Source organism: Euprymna scolopes, chromosome 6 (assembly GCF_053919585.1).
Source record: "Euprymna scolopes isolate OS-2025 chromosome 6, ASM5391958v1, whole genome shotgun sequence".
NCBI lineage: Eukaryota > Metazoa > Mollusca > Cephalopoda > Sepiida > Sepiolidae > Euprymna > Euprymna scolopes.
In genome coordinates this window covers 94,191,669-94,206,449 of record NC_136487.1, presented here as the reverse complement: position 1 = coordinate 94,206,449, position 14,781 = coordinate 94,191,669, and the positions used below count along the sequence as shown (strand labels likewise).

The 14,781-nt window shown below is 38.6% G+C and overlaps 1 protein-coding gene across 1 annotated transcript in view; it reads left to right on the top strand.

Moving 5' to 3' along the window:
- Nucleotides 1–5,614: 5,614 nt before the first annotated feature.
- LOC145277804 (cytoplasmic dynein 2 heavy chain 1-like) overlaps nucleotides 5,615–14,781 on the top strand; it is a 253,964-nt gene continuing 244,797 nt past the window's right edge. Inside the window, exon 1 of the mRNA XM_080129659.1 lies at nucleotides 5,615–5,746. The gene's annotated coding sequence lies outside the window, so the exon portion shown is untranslated. The remainder of the gene's footprint in view (nucleotides 5,747–14,781) is intronic.

Here is a 14,781-nt window from a genome sequence, read left to right as displayed (position 1 = left end):
CAGGGGGGGACACCCTAGAGATAGAACTAGCTAAGGGGGGACCTGAACTGTTCAGCTAGCGAGCGGTATCAAGGCTAGGTAACTAGGCCTAGGTTATGTAAGGTGTCCAACAAAGCCGTGAACGTAGATGCTTCAGAGCGTAGAGCTTCACTCGGGCGTAAATTGGTTAATTAGATCAGAGAAATTCAGAGCCCGGAAGGGCACTCGTTAGTGTCGTCTTGGGAGATTTGTGAGCGGTTTCGGGTTCACTTCGATGATCGCTTTGCACAGCTGTCCAGGCTCCGTGTCCAGGAGTTTGACAACTGTTTAGCTGGCTCGCCTCGCCTGGAGGCGGCCCGAGTGGCTAGTTGTGATGGTTGGGTTGCAGAGCGTGAGGTCATTGCTGCGTTGAGGCAGGTTGGCTATGACAAATCATCCAGACTCGATGGTCTGCCCTATGAATTGTACTTGAGGCTGTCGCACATATTCGTTCCCATTCTGACGAACGTGTTTAACCACTGGTTTGACACGGGATCCATCCTGAGTCAGGTTACCAAGGGAGTGGTCACGCTTCTTCAGAAGAAGGATGGGTGTGTCTGGAGGCTAGATGACTATAGGCCCATCATGCTCTTAAATGCGGATGTTAAAATTTTGGCCAGAGTTCTTGCGAATCGTTTGCAGGTCGTTATCACCGACTTGGTCGAACTGGATCAGAATTATGATGTGAAGGGGAGATCGATTCAAAACAATCTGCACTTAATTTGCACGATCATAGAAAACTTAGAAGACGACACTGAAGCCGTGCTGATCAATTTGGATCAGTCCAAGGCATTCGACACGGTGGATCATCACTTCTTGGGATCTGTATTGGAGGCTGGCGGTTTTGGGCCTGACTTCCACAGATGGATCTCCATTCTGTATGCTCGGCCGACATCAGTCGTGCAGGTAAACGGGGTGTGGTTGGGGTGCCCGTTGTCTCCCCTGTTGTATGTCCTCGCGTTAGAACCTTTCCTGCGCAAGCTGAGGACTGGGGAGACTGGACTGGTCCTGTGCGGTATTGAATTGCTGGGCAGTGCATGGGCCAGGGTATCCGCGTTTGCTGATGATGTCACTGTGTGCGTGTCAAGCCATCATGACATTTTTGCGGTGATTAAGGCACTCAAGCGGTACGAACAAGTCACAGGAGCAGTTGTCAATCTTAGCAATTCTGTCAGCCTGAGGTTGGCTGCCTAGCAGGGCTCTTTAGCACTGCCGGGCTCTTTTGGTTGGACAGACAGCCCGGTTTGCATATTTGGAGTTTGGTTTGGACTGGACCTCCAGCTCGACAAAAACTGGTCGGAGGTACAGGCAAAGGTCGGAGCGTCGATGAGGACTTGGCTTCGGAGGTGGTTGTCCCTCAAAGGTAGAGCGGAGGCCTGTGCTACATATGTCTTTCCACTCATCCTTTACAAGCTGGCTGTAGTTCCCCTACCTGCGGACCATCTTGCGGCTTTGACCCGGTTGCTCTTTTCCCTTTTGTGGAATGGGCGGCAGCCGCTGGTCCATAGACAGGTCTGTACTCAACATCCAATCAAGGGACGCTTGGGGATGCCAGATTTGATGAGCCACAAACATGTGGAGAGGTTGGCGTTCCTGAGTAGAACTCTGGTAGAAGAATCAGCATAGGGCCCTGTTGTCGGTAGAGCTTTTCCCAACCTCATCCCCAATCACTCGGTTGAAAGTAGACGCAAGCCGAGAAAGCAGCCACGGTTCTACGACGAATGCCGGGAGGTGCTCAGTGTGTTGCCGGGGTCCAGTGACCTCGCCTGGCCTAGAAGGGCATTTTACAGGGAGTTAGTGGAGGGGACCGCGTAGGACCCACTAGGGGAGTGGCTGTGGCTGTCGGATGGGGAGGTGCGCTCTCTGTGGAATTGGGCGCCAGGCCTGGGTTACCTCAACAATTCTGAGTTTTCCCTGACCTGACGACTGGTTAAGAACGCGCTTGTCTTTAATGGCAGGCGTCACAGTTACAATGATGAGTTTAACCCAAATTGTCCTTGGTGCGAGGAGGATCACGCGGAAACTGTCGAACATCCTTTTTTCAAGTGCTCTAGACTATGAGAATACTGGGCGTATATCAGCGAGGTCACGGCTCGCATTGTTCCCGACCAGAGTGACGTACCTGGATTTAGCATCCGTAGTCTACAACGCAGATCCGCTGTGGCCTAGGGAGGAACGAATGGTGTTCCTAGCGATCTTAGGCATAGCTAGACTAGTTGTGTGGACATCACACATAGAGATAGGGCGAGAGGGGGATCTAATCTCTCATTACTATCTGATTTCATATTTTAAACACCAACTTAAAATCAAAATCAGATGTGATAGAAGGAGGCTATTCCGCTCGGTATTTAGTCGTAGGTGGATACACACCGCTAGTTTGTGCGTGTTCACGCGAAACAAGCTCGAGTACATGTTCCCTGCCTAGGCATGGCATACGCCGACTATAAGAACAAACAAGAAAATCCCATCATGGTGGATCAGTCCCTTAGCTAGTTGGTATGAATGATCTCAGGGTCCCATTATTTATTTTTCAGGTGTTAGAATACCTCCAAGAAGCCTGCACCCAATAATTTATTTTTGACCCTGTCCATCCCCACGGTACACATCTTGGAGGTCACCGAACATCCCCGCAAACCCCACCCATTTGTTTTGTTCGTAGACTGCCCACTCCCACTTAGGAAATAACTCCTTTGTTTTCGGTCGTGAACTGGAAAACAGGAAGCATTTTGGAATTAGATTAGGAAGAGAAGGTTCCTGCTAGCACATCATCATTAGCATTTTATTTGTTTTCTTTATTTTGTATTATTGTTATTTTTCTTTATTTTTGGATGTTTTAAGGCTTTCATTCTCCTACCCCCCCCCATCATCCTCATATATCATAAACATCACAACTTCATATATCATACACATTACCCAATTTTTGCACAAAAAAAAAAATCCCTAACATATATATACGTTAACATATATATATTAGCATTGTAAATATTGTAAATATGTCATTTTCATCCCATCTGGGTAGATTTCAAATAGCTTAGGTTCATAGAGTGGTGATTGCAACTAGTTTTAGGGAATAGACCAGTGGACGACCCCCGACACCCCTTCACGCCCTTTCCTTTCGGACTTCATGCCTAATTATAAAGTTGTAGCATTTTTCGTTATATATCACCTGCCTGGCACTTGTTGTATGCCTTAAGAAATGTATACACAATTCTATGATAAATAAAGGGCAACGCCCCCCCCCCCCACGCGGGGGGCATCTTTGTGGTCTTCGGGCCAAGCAAAGACGATCACAGTGTAGTATCTGTTCCGGCAGATACTGCACTTAAGATAATTTGTACCAGTCAATGGAGGGGAAACCCTCTATACTGGGACAATTATTATTTTTGGTAACCAGAGTGACCCCTTTTAGGGGAGCTGGTTTTTACCTCACATTAAAAACGGCCTTGTGCCTAATTTGCTCAGTGGGGGAGCAAATAAACACCATCTGTTCCGGCAGATACTGCAAGCAAAGACCAGATGTGGGGGCAACCCCACATACCTGACCTTTAACCAGCTCCCATTTCCCACCTCTCGGGAGCTGGTCCCCTTTTTCCCTTCCCCCTCCCTTCACTCCTCACATTAAAAATTGGCCTTGTGCCTAATTTGCTCGGTGGGGGAGGAAATAAATACCATCTGTTCCGGCAGATGCTGCATGTAGGGGCAACCCTACTTGGGCCAGCTGGCAAATCACTATCCAGCTCCCATTTCCCACCTCTTGGGAGCTGGTCCCCTTTTCCCTTCTCCTCCCCTTCTCTCTCCACATTAAAAAACGGCCTTGTGCCTAATTTGCTCAGTGGGGAAGCAAATAAATACCGCCTGGCCTCCCTGCGGGGCTGGACACCAAGGTTCAAGCAAAGACCATATGTGGGGGAAACCCCACATATAAGACCTTGGTCAATGTAGGGGCAACCCTTCATACCGTCACCATCCAACTCCCCTACTCCCTGGGGAGTTGGTCCCCATTTTCTCTTCACTCCTCACATTAAAAATCGGCCATGTGCCTAATTTGCTCGGTGGGGGAGCAAATAAATACCAACTCGTCCAGGGAACAACGACTGATGCAACAAGTCACGTTGTCCGAACCAACCAGCAGCAGGAGCAGCCATTCTGAGCAGCAGTTCAAACAGCCCTTATCAGGGCTAATAAGTTTTTTCACAAATGCGATCCACTACTGCTTGCTTCCTGAGACACACCAGCAGTGAACTTCACTTCCAGTCTCCAGTGCTCCCGGCTCGCTCCAGCAGTCCAGCAGTCCAGCACCTCCAGCTCACTCCTGCAGCTTTCCAGCCCTTGGTGCCTTGCCTCTCAGCTCGCTCTCCAGCGCCTCCAGATCACTCCTGCAGCCTTCCAGCCCTTGCTCGCATCTGGCTCCCTACCGGTCGTCGATTCCTAAATACTGATACCTCCATTCTCAGTGTCATCCGTTCCTTAACACTGATCCCTCCATTCTCAGTGTTGTCTGTTCCTAAACACTGATACCTCCGCTCTCAGTGTCATCCGTGCCTAAACACTGACCCCTCCGTTTTCAGTGTTGTCCATTCCTAAACACTGATCCTTCCGTTCTCAGTGTCGTCCGTGCCTAAACACTGATCCCTTCGTTCTCAGTGTCCACCACCCGTTCTGGACCAGACCACTCCAGCTAGCAACCCTGAACAACGCTACGTTTAGAGTACCCGTTTCCCGACCTTCCAGGCCACCAGCATCCAGATCCAACGATTTTTTTTTTCTTTGCTTCCTTTAAAAAAATAAAAGGTGAACTTTTGGCCTTTAACCAAACAACCCGTGTCTGACATTCTTTTGTTGTTTACCGTGGCGTTTGCCTGTGTCTACGGTAGACACTGCCGACCTTGTTAGTTGTTGGGTCGATTGTCCCCGGACGACCGGCCCTGCAACAACGTGCTTCTTCAGCGTATTATAAATTAAAATACCCCAACTTCCCCATGTTAAGAACGGCTTTCGGAATAAACACCACCACCCCAACCTCGAAAGCCGTTCTTAACATGGGGAGGTGGGGGATGTTTATTCCAAAAGACGTTCTTACCATGGGGTTGTTTATATTACGCTGGGGCAGTGGGGCAGGGGCAGGTCAGGTCGTAAAAAATACCCTGATTTCTTCTTTCTTGTCTTTAAATTGTGTTGGTCACACACACAAAAAAATAAATAAATTTATGTTGAGATTACGAAAATATTAATCTGCAAAATGAGAAAGATTTTGTTATGTCAGTTTTAAATAGGGAATTCATAAAATTCCCTATTTAAAATTTCTCAAATAACACAGCGTTTACGTTTGTTTTTCTTTCTCCTTATAATAATTATAATTTACTTATTTCACTTTGGCAACAGTTAACCAATCAAATGTCGACAATTAGTTTGCATACCGGTGTCGCATGACAATGAAACCGAGTTATAAAATCCTGTTACTGTTAATATATTTTTATTAAAATTCTACTATAAACTGTAAAAATTTGATTGGTTTAAGTTCAAAATATTCTTTAATATTGTATTTAAAAATATTGAAACTATTTACTCGAAAGAAATCCCGAAACTTAGAAAGTGGAAACATTGTTGCTAAGAATCAAAGAACGGAGAGAACTATTTTTTTTTTACACCGGACGGTTAAATAGTGACCACTTCGGAAGTTTTACATCACAATGAAACTTTTTTTTACTTCAAAAACCTAAGTAAAAAGGTAATTAGAGATAATCTTTTTCATTAAAAAAAATTATCGATTACATTTCAGGTGATTTTTTTTTTTTTTGTAAAGAAAAATAAAATCGTATTTTGAAAATATCGAGATGATTAATCAACAAGTGAATTGGCATTATCCGTACCGTGTGCTTTATTGCGTTCCTAAGGAAACCAATCAGTTTGATAAAAACAAAATATTCTAAAAACTGTTATTTTTTTATCATTTCATTTAATCTACGAATTGGATGATTTTGGTGTAATGTAATATTTCATTAAATTTATTTCAAAGAACATAATATAAAATTAGTTTTCCCTTTGCTTTACAAAAACAAAACAAATTAAATGAAATTCTAAATGTTAGCATGCGAATAAATGATATGATTTTTTTTTTTTTTTTAGCAAGTTTGACAGATTAAATGCTATTAAAGTCTCAAATTATTTCTCTTTTTTTAATTTGGGTTTTATTACTGTACACATAGATTCGAAAAAGTTGTCAAAAAACAAATATATAACAAATAAATGTTATCAAAGGCAAGATAAGTTACTTTTCTGCCAAACTGGATATATATTTTGTGTTTTTATTCAATGTAACATATTTATTCAGCTCGAAAAAGATACAGTGTTTACCGATGTATTCGAAAATTCAAGATGGCGTCTCACACCCTCTTTAACACCGTAAGTTTGGAAAAAGGTGTTATAAATAAAAAACTATACAAAATACTATTAAAAACTCGCCGAATATATGTTAACCTATGTCACAGTAACATATACTGAGCGAGTTTTTAACAGTATTTTATCCGGTTTTTTATTTATAACATCTTTCCCCAAAGTTACCGTGTTAAAGAGAGAATCAGACGCCATCTTGAATGTTCTAATACATTGGTAAACACTGTATGGTTTTCAAGCTGAATAAACATGTTACATTGAATAAAAACACGAAAAGTATATCAAGTTTGGTAGAAAAGTAACTTATCTTGCCTTTGATAACATTTATTTGTTATATATTTGTTTTTTGACAACTTTTTCGAATCTATGTGTACAGTAATACAAATCCCCCGGGGGTTATCATTGGTCTTTTGGCTAGGCATAAAGTGCATTATCTGCTCTGACGCTACATTTAGTATATTCTGTCCTCGACCAGTAAATAAATTCTTCTAGATTGAGGCAATTTTAGTTGTTGTTCCAATCCATGTTCTTTTTGGGAAGCTGGATTTTGCATACATTAAAAGTTGGGGAAAAAAATAAGGGAGGCTCCAATGTCTGGAAGGAGGTGGAAGTCCGAGAAGGTCGGTTCTACTCTGAGGCGTTTTTGACTCTACCAATTTACGTTTGGGAGGAGTGGTGAGTACCTGGCCCTTGGTTATATATTGAACATGCCTTGGGCCAGGGGGTTGTTGTTTTTTTGGTTCGGTTGTCTTTTGGTGCACACCACTTCAATTGAGAGTTCTGAGGGGGTGCTGACGTTGTCCGTGTTCTGCGGTGTTCCCTGTCTGCCAGTAGTTTTCTTATACTGCATTTAAAGTGTTACATGACGAGCTAGGTTGCTAGCAGTACCTTGGTGAACATTTTCTCTGTTACCCGTTGCTTGTCGACGTATATGCACCTTTCAAGTCTAGGTGTGGTGGGAGGTATGCTGCGGACGGGCGCCTCTGCAGAATGCGGGGATCGTTGGTTTCTTTCGGAACTAGTCCAACATCTCACCAGAGAGTCGGTGCGTTGTATTTTTTCAACTAGCAGTTAACTGACACCCAAGTGGGGGTTGCGAAATAATGATCATTTCACAACCTTTAAACTGGCCCCATCTTGGATCATCCAGCCCTACTATGGTTGGAATTAAATTTTTGACAAAGTCGACCTTGTGTTTAACTTTGCCCTCGTGGGGAGACAAGCAAATAGGAAGTACCAGACCCTACACGAAAATGGGTCATGGAAATAGGAAATAAAATTCGTAACCATTGCTAACTAGCCAAAGTGTGACGTATTTTGTAGTTGTCATTACCAAAATACGTTTTTTTGGGGGGAGGGGTAACAAATATTTAAAAAAAATGGGTGAAAAAGAATAAAACAAAATGCTCGAGAATTTAAGCAAAATCTCGTGAATAGAGGCAAAGCGACAATAAACAAAAGGAGGCAAAATATAAAAAAGAAGTAAATGAAAACGACACCCGAAAAGTATACTAATTTAGTCAAGTTTTATTGAAAGAAATAAATGCTGAATTGCTTTTATTTCCCAAAGCAGGGATTAACAATTAACCTCAGGTACCAATTATAAAAATAAAAAATAGAACATGCAAAAAAGGGTCTCTAATTGAGAGATTAATTCTGGAATTAACTCTATTGAATGGAACAACAAAGTTAAATTTTTCATCCAAACGATAGTGACAAATAAAACGGGAAAATATACAGTGTCCCTTTTTAAAGTGATCACACAAAAACAGTCTTATTTGATTTGCAAAACCTGGAAGAAAAGCATGTGAAAAGGAGTCTTAAAAATGTTTTTTTCCTTTTTTCTTTCAGTTTTTTTCTTGAAAGGCATTCTCACAATCTTCTAGAACCTTCTGGTTCTAATCTTTTTTCTTTTAAAAATAAAAATGTCCTGATGGGGAGGGAATTTTGGTAGAAATGTCTTCCATGATGGTCTCCTTCTTTAAGAACACGTGTGCTGATAAAGTGCCTGTTTTGTCTCACTGGTCAACAAATTATAATTCTGTTTCTTACAGAAAAATATCTCGAATGGTTCCTCAGTTCGTCCTTTGAGACTAATAATTTCTCAGTTGGTAAAACCTTGTTGCTTTTTAATTAACTGAGAACGAAATTATAAACATTTTTCACTAAAAGAGAAAAATCCAGAACATAATATTTAATATCAAAAGTTTTTTTCATGACGAAACTACAGTTAGCACGTCCGTCACATACCAACAAAACTTGAAAACTGAGGAAAACAACCAATGGCCTTTCCTCCTCCCCTCCGTCTGCTCCTGGCAAGGAGAGGTGACTGCGGTGGGGGGAGTAATGATGATGATGATGATGATGCATGGTCAAAAAGTGTAGGCATTCTACTTAATAAAGACAAAAAAAAAAATCCCACTCTGCCTCCTGGCGCCACTTGATGGCTACTAGGATTAAAAAATAAAATTCTGGAAAACGCAAACTACTTACCTTGTTGCCTCTAGTTAGTTTTGTTGTAACAGCTGCCAGTGTTTTTGTTTACAAACATGGGAGTGGTTAACTCGCAAACTTCGATAGTCTCATTGCTGAGTGTTGAACCATTACACCATCACCATCATGTTGGTAGTCTTCGTAGAACACGCACCAATTATATTTTTTTTTTTAGCAGACCTGAACAAGAATCACTCCCCCACCCCTTTAATTTTTATAATCTGTTTTAGTATGAAATATAGTTTTCGAGATTGGGGGTGTTTATTCCAAACGCTCTTCTTAACATTGGAAGGTTAGGTCGTAAAAAAATATTAACTGCAGAATATGGGTTAAAATTTTTTTTTTGAGGGGGGGGGTCGATTCTTGTTTAAGTCTGACTTTCTTTTTAATCTATTAATTGAAATTTTAAAATAATTTTTTTGATAATTGTATTAAATTCTCAACTAGTATATTTTAGTTTTAACCTCTTCATTTTTACTTTTAAATTCGTTAAAACTTGAATTTTGTCTAAAAAAAAAAAAAGATTCTTCTTTCTTATTGTAGCGAAATTCGAAAATTGAAATAATGAATTTCAAGTGAAACCAATGGTATTTACTAGTGTTGGGACGATTCCTAATTTTTATACGATTCCGATACCGATTCCGATTCCAGGAAAATATTGATTAACGATTCCGATACCAAGTACAATTCCGATTCCGATTCCTAGGGAATTATTGTTTTGAAATATACCAGGTAGTTTTATACTTATGGTCGGTAGTTCCCAAATATGTTCCCTTACTTTGGAAGAGATATTTTATGTCTACACCGTCGTGTTTTGGTTTAAATAAAATTATTATACAGTAAACTAAACGGAAAAATTAGCAAAATTTATTTTAGAAAAAATTTATTTTACTTAATAGGAATACAGAAAAAAAACTCAAAGAAAATAGAATTTATCCTTCAAAGAAAAACAAATAAAATAGAATTTATATAACAGAACAAAAACAAGAAAATTAGAGAATAAATACACACGATTCAATATTTTGGTCCTCATAATTAACAGATTTAATGAATTAAATAAAAAAATATATAGCGGAAGAGAAAGAAAATATATACTAATTAAATATAAAAAAGATAAATATTTAATTTAATAATTTATAAATGAACGTGCGTAATGAAAAAAAAAACAATATACCACGTGACATGGCGCCGTAGATACAAAATAACTTTTCCAAAGTTAACGACCATATATGAGAAATACCCTTAATCGAAAGTTTTTGTGTTTTATACCAAAAAGGTAAGTATAGCGAAAAGTTACAATTAAAGGAATTTCAAAAACGATTTTTTGTTTGGCTATTGATAGTTGTATTTGTGACGGCAGTTCTTCAGACCTCCATAATTCACAAGTAGTTAACACCTATTATTTTTTCTTACTTTTTCATTGCTTTTACACGTTGTCTCTAACGTGAAGAAGTTTAGCCAAACTAATTTTGAAATAGGGTATATCAAAGGAACACATATAAAAATGATACCACTATAAAAAACAAATGAAATACTAGATAAAATTGAGCAAACATAATTACCAAAATTACAGAAAAAGATAAAAAAAAACAAAACAAAAAAAAAATGGTGAAGTTTGTTGAGTGAAATGAATTATTGAAAGAAAATTAATTGAACTAATAGAAATGTTAAATAAAAAAATGTCACATTTCAATATTTTTTTAATAATTAAATTCTCAGGGTTGTCGAAATTAAAAATTAAGTGATTTTTTTTTATTAGACTTCTTTCGAAGCTTGTTACCTTGAAAAATACATTTAAAACCCTGTTTTTTTTTAAATAAATTGAAAAATAAACGCAATTAAAAAAATTTAATTGATAATTGAAACTTTAAAAACATATCAAACATGGAAAAATTACTTATCTCACAAATTAACGTCCAATAAAGTAGATCCAGTCTTCATACAGGAATTCGGTTATAATAAATATATCTTTCCCAAACTTAAAAATTAAATCTTTTTTTTTTTTTTTTTTTTTGCAGAGAGAGAGAGAGTGCTTTAAAATCGCCGGGGAGTACCACCTTAAATTTTAAAGAAGTAAATTTTAGGAGTTTAGTGCCTTTCAAAGACGGTTATCATAATTTATTACCTTTTTTCCTCTCCGCCCCACACCTTTCCACGTGGTTCAGTAGTTAACCAGTGCTCCTGTTGCTGTCAGTCAGCTATCTTTACCTAAGTTTTAATTTCTAGTTCGAAGAATTTTTCATGAATAGAATCAGCATTTTTAAAAATTATTTTTTAGTTGTATATATTGTATTTACTCTTTGAAGTTAAGGAGGGTTAAAAAAAATTGGTGACACCTAGATGGTGACGTAGGCAAAAAAAAAAAAAAAGACACTGCAATTTCGACCCTCACTAATAAAACTGCTCTGAGTGACTAGTTCGTAATTTTTTCTTCCTTTTCTTTTTTATTTTGCTCCTCCAATTTATTTGGATGCTTCATAGTTAAATGTTTTAACATGTTGGTTGTGGTCATGTTAGATGGTTTTATTCCTCGCGATATTTTAATTTGACAGACTTTGCAAATGGCTTTCAACTCATCATCTTCATCAACTTCAAAAAGTTTCCATGCAAGACTTTTTTTGGACTTTGGACCATATTAGAAAATTCAGTTTATCTGTAAACAAATAATTTACTATTAAATTTTGTTTTAAAGCTAGTCACTTATTTGGATAATTAATTGAAAATAATCCGCTAAAACAGACAAAAAGAAAAAAATATAAAGGGATGGGGCGGTAAATTGTACCAACCGGTAGTTAACAAAAAAAATTTAATTTTTGAAACCAATGTATAAAAGTTCACATAATGAAATGCAAATATGCATTTTCTTTTGATTTTTTTTTTTTTTGGTTGACTGTGTTCAATTCACACATGGTTGATGCGGTTCAATATTGCTAAACTATAAGTCTTAAGTAAAATTCTATTTATAAATACTTTTTAAAATGAAATCACGAGGTTGCTGGCTCAGCAACTGACAAAGCTAATATGCTTGCCAGCCGGTTTGCCTCGAACTCCACACTGGACCCTACCAACCACCCCCTGCCTGACTTTCCTTTGCAGACAGACGCCACGCTAAACAATCTAAAAATCACCCCTGCTCAGGTACATGCTATCATAATAAATCTTGACACTTCCAAAGCATGCGGACCTGATCTCATCCCAGCTGTGCTATTAAAAAAGTGCTCAGCCGAAGTAGCTCCAGTCCTCTCCAAACTCTTCAACAAATGCCTTAATGAATCTTGCTTTCCGGGCTGTTGGAAAACCGCTTCTGTGGTACCAATATTCAAGAATTCTGGCGAAAGAACTGACCCATCAAATTATCACCCCATTAGCCTCCTCCCACTTTTCGCCAAAATATTTGAGACCATAATTAACCATGCTCTAGTCCGGCACCTTACAGACGCTAAACATCTGACTGACCAACAATATGGATTTAGACAAGCCCGTTCCACAGCAGACATTCTCACTGTAATCTCTGAACGTATATACCATTCACTGAATAAAGCGGGGGAGGGCAGAGCGGTAGCTCTAGATATATCTAAGGCTTTCGACAGGGTATGGCACAAGGGTCTCCTCAGGAAAATTAAATCATACGGTATCACTGGTAGAATACTTAGCATAATTGAATCCTTCTTAGATAAGAGAAAAATCCAGGTTGTCCACGACGGTCGAACATCCAAACAGTGTGATATAAATGCGGGAGTGCCTCAGGGGTCTATTGTTGGACCTCTATTTTTCCTGATATTTATTAATGACCTCCCCGACAAAACTGGCTCTGAGATGGGTATATATGCTGATGACACTACACTCTATAAAAGGCATGACAGGAAAACAAATGAACACATATCTAAAACAATGGGAAAAACACTAGGGATAACCTCCAATCTGTAGTGGAATGGGGACATAAATGGATGGTCACATTCAATGCTGCCAAAACCAAACTGGTTTCCTTCAATAACTACAAGAAACCTTCTCTGCCACCAATAGCAATGGCCAGTGACTCCCAATCTGAGAGTAAATTCAAACTTTCAAACTGCTTGGCCTAACGTTCACAGGAAACATGAGCTGGAACAATTATATTGAAAACATTGCCAGGGCCGCTGCTAAAAAGGTAGGCTCTCTCTACCGTGCTAGAAAACTACTGACACCTGAAAGTATCCTGTATCTCTATAAGGCCACCATTCGCCCATGTATGGAGTATTGTTGTCACATCTGGGCTGGTGCGTCTACTACTAGTCTCTCGCTCCTAGACAAGGTTCAAAAAAGAGTCGCCAATCTGATAGGCCCTTAACTGGCATCTAAGCTTCAGCCTCTGTCCCATCGACGAAATGTTGCATCCCTCTGCTTGTTCTACAAGTATTTTAATGGTGAGTGCTCTGACGAACTGCAGACACTTGTGCCCCCATGTCGCAGACACCCTCGACAAACCCGACAGGCAGCTAAATCCCACCCCCACACAGTAAAGATCCCTAGATGCAAAAGATCCTTCTACTCCAGTAGTTTCTTCCCCAGAACCGCTAGACTCTGGAATTCCATTCCAGGATCATGCTTCCCTAACTGTACTGACATGCAGAAGTTCAAATGCAACGTGAACCGACATCTTGCTGCCCAAATCCCTACATAGTGCCCCCGTAGTTGCTGACCCTGATAGTAACCCCCTACACCTCAGTGGCAATGTGCCTTGTTTGGGGTGAAAATGTAATGAAAAAAAAAAAATTATTTAATTAATCGTAAATATTATTTAGACATAAAAATTAATTGATTACAAAACCTTTTAAAAATATATATATTAATTTCTTTTTCGTTCGGCAAAGAACTGCGCAAAACACTTTTAATTTTCAATTTAAAATTCTAGAAAAAAGATTATATTATTCTGCTTTTAATATAATCAAATTTAGGGTTTTATCTTTCTGGAGAAAAAAAATAATGGATTTTATTTCAATGAAATTAGAAAAAAAAAAAAAACTTGACTGAATTGAATTAATTACCCTTAAATTAACGAAGGGGTTATTTAATAACTTTAGGTTTGGAAGAGATAGGTATGGGGTCGATTTTTTTGAAACTTCAAAAGAAGCCGACTACTGTCAAAACTTTGCGAAATAATACGTGATCAATTTCATTTTAGAGATATTTCTTTCAAAAGCCTTCTTTTAAAAAAAGAAAAAAAGTATATTGTTCTATTAAACCTTTTACTGTTTAAATAATTTGACTTTGCTCGTTTTATTTTAAGAAAATATAAGTTGAAAAACCATTTCAAAAAGATTTGTCAGTAAAAAAAAACAATCGCCAAAAAGATAAGCGTTTTTTTATTTTTACTCGCAATGTAGAGCCCTACATACTTCTTTTCAAGTTAACTGTTTTGTAGTTTTGATTACAATAGATCTGAATGAATGAACCTTGTAAGGGAGGAGCACTAAGCATTACCCTGTTAATAATGAATTTCTTTGGTTTCTTTTTATAACATGCTACATTTCTCTCTTGCGGTTAGAAATATCAGGAATTTTTTTATTTTTTTCAACATCAGACTAAAAGAATTGTAATGAAGGAATCAGAAAATAAAGGTATTTTTTAACGATGCGATTCCGATTCCGATACCTCCCAAAATACACGATTCTTACGATTAACGATTCCGATTCTGATTAATCGTCCCACCACTAGTATTTACTGAATTGTCGTGTCACAGTAATGAAAATATTCAAAGATTACGAAAAACGATAAAGTAGAAAATTAATTATTAAAGAAAATAGTTTTTGAAGAAATTAGCCATTTTAGCTTACATAATAACTGAAGAGTGTGCATATTGGCAGGAGGAGGTCATTCATTTCTGAAAACTGCCCAAAG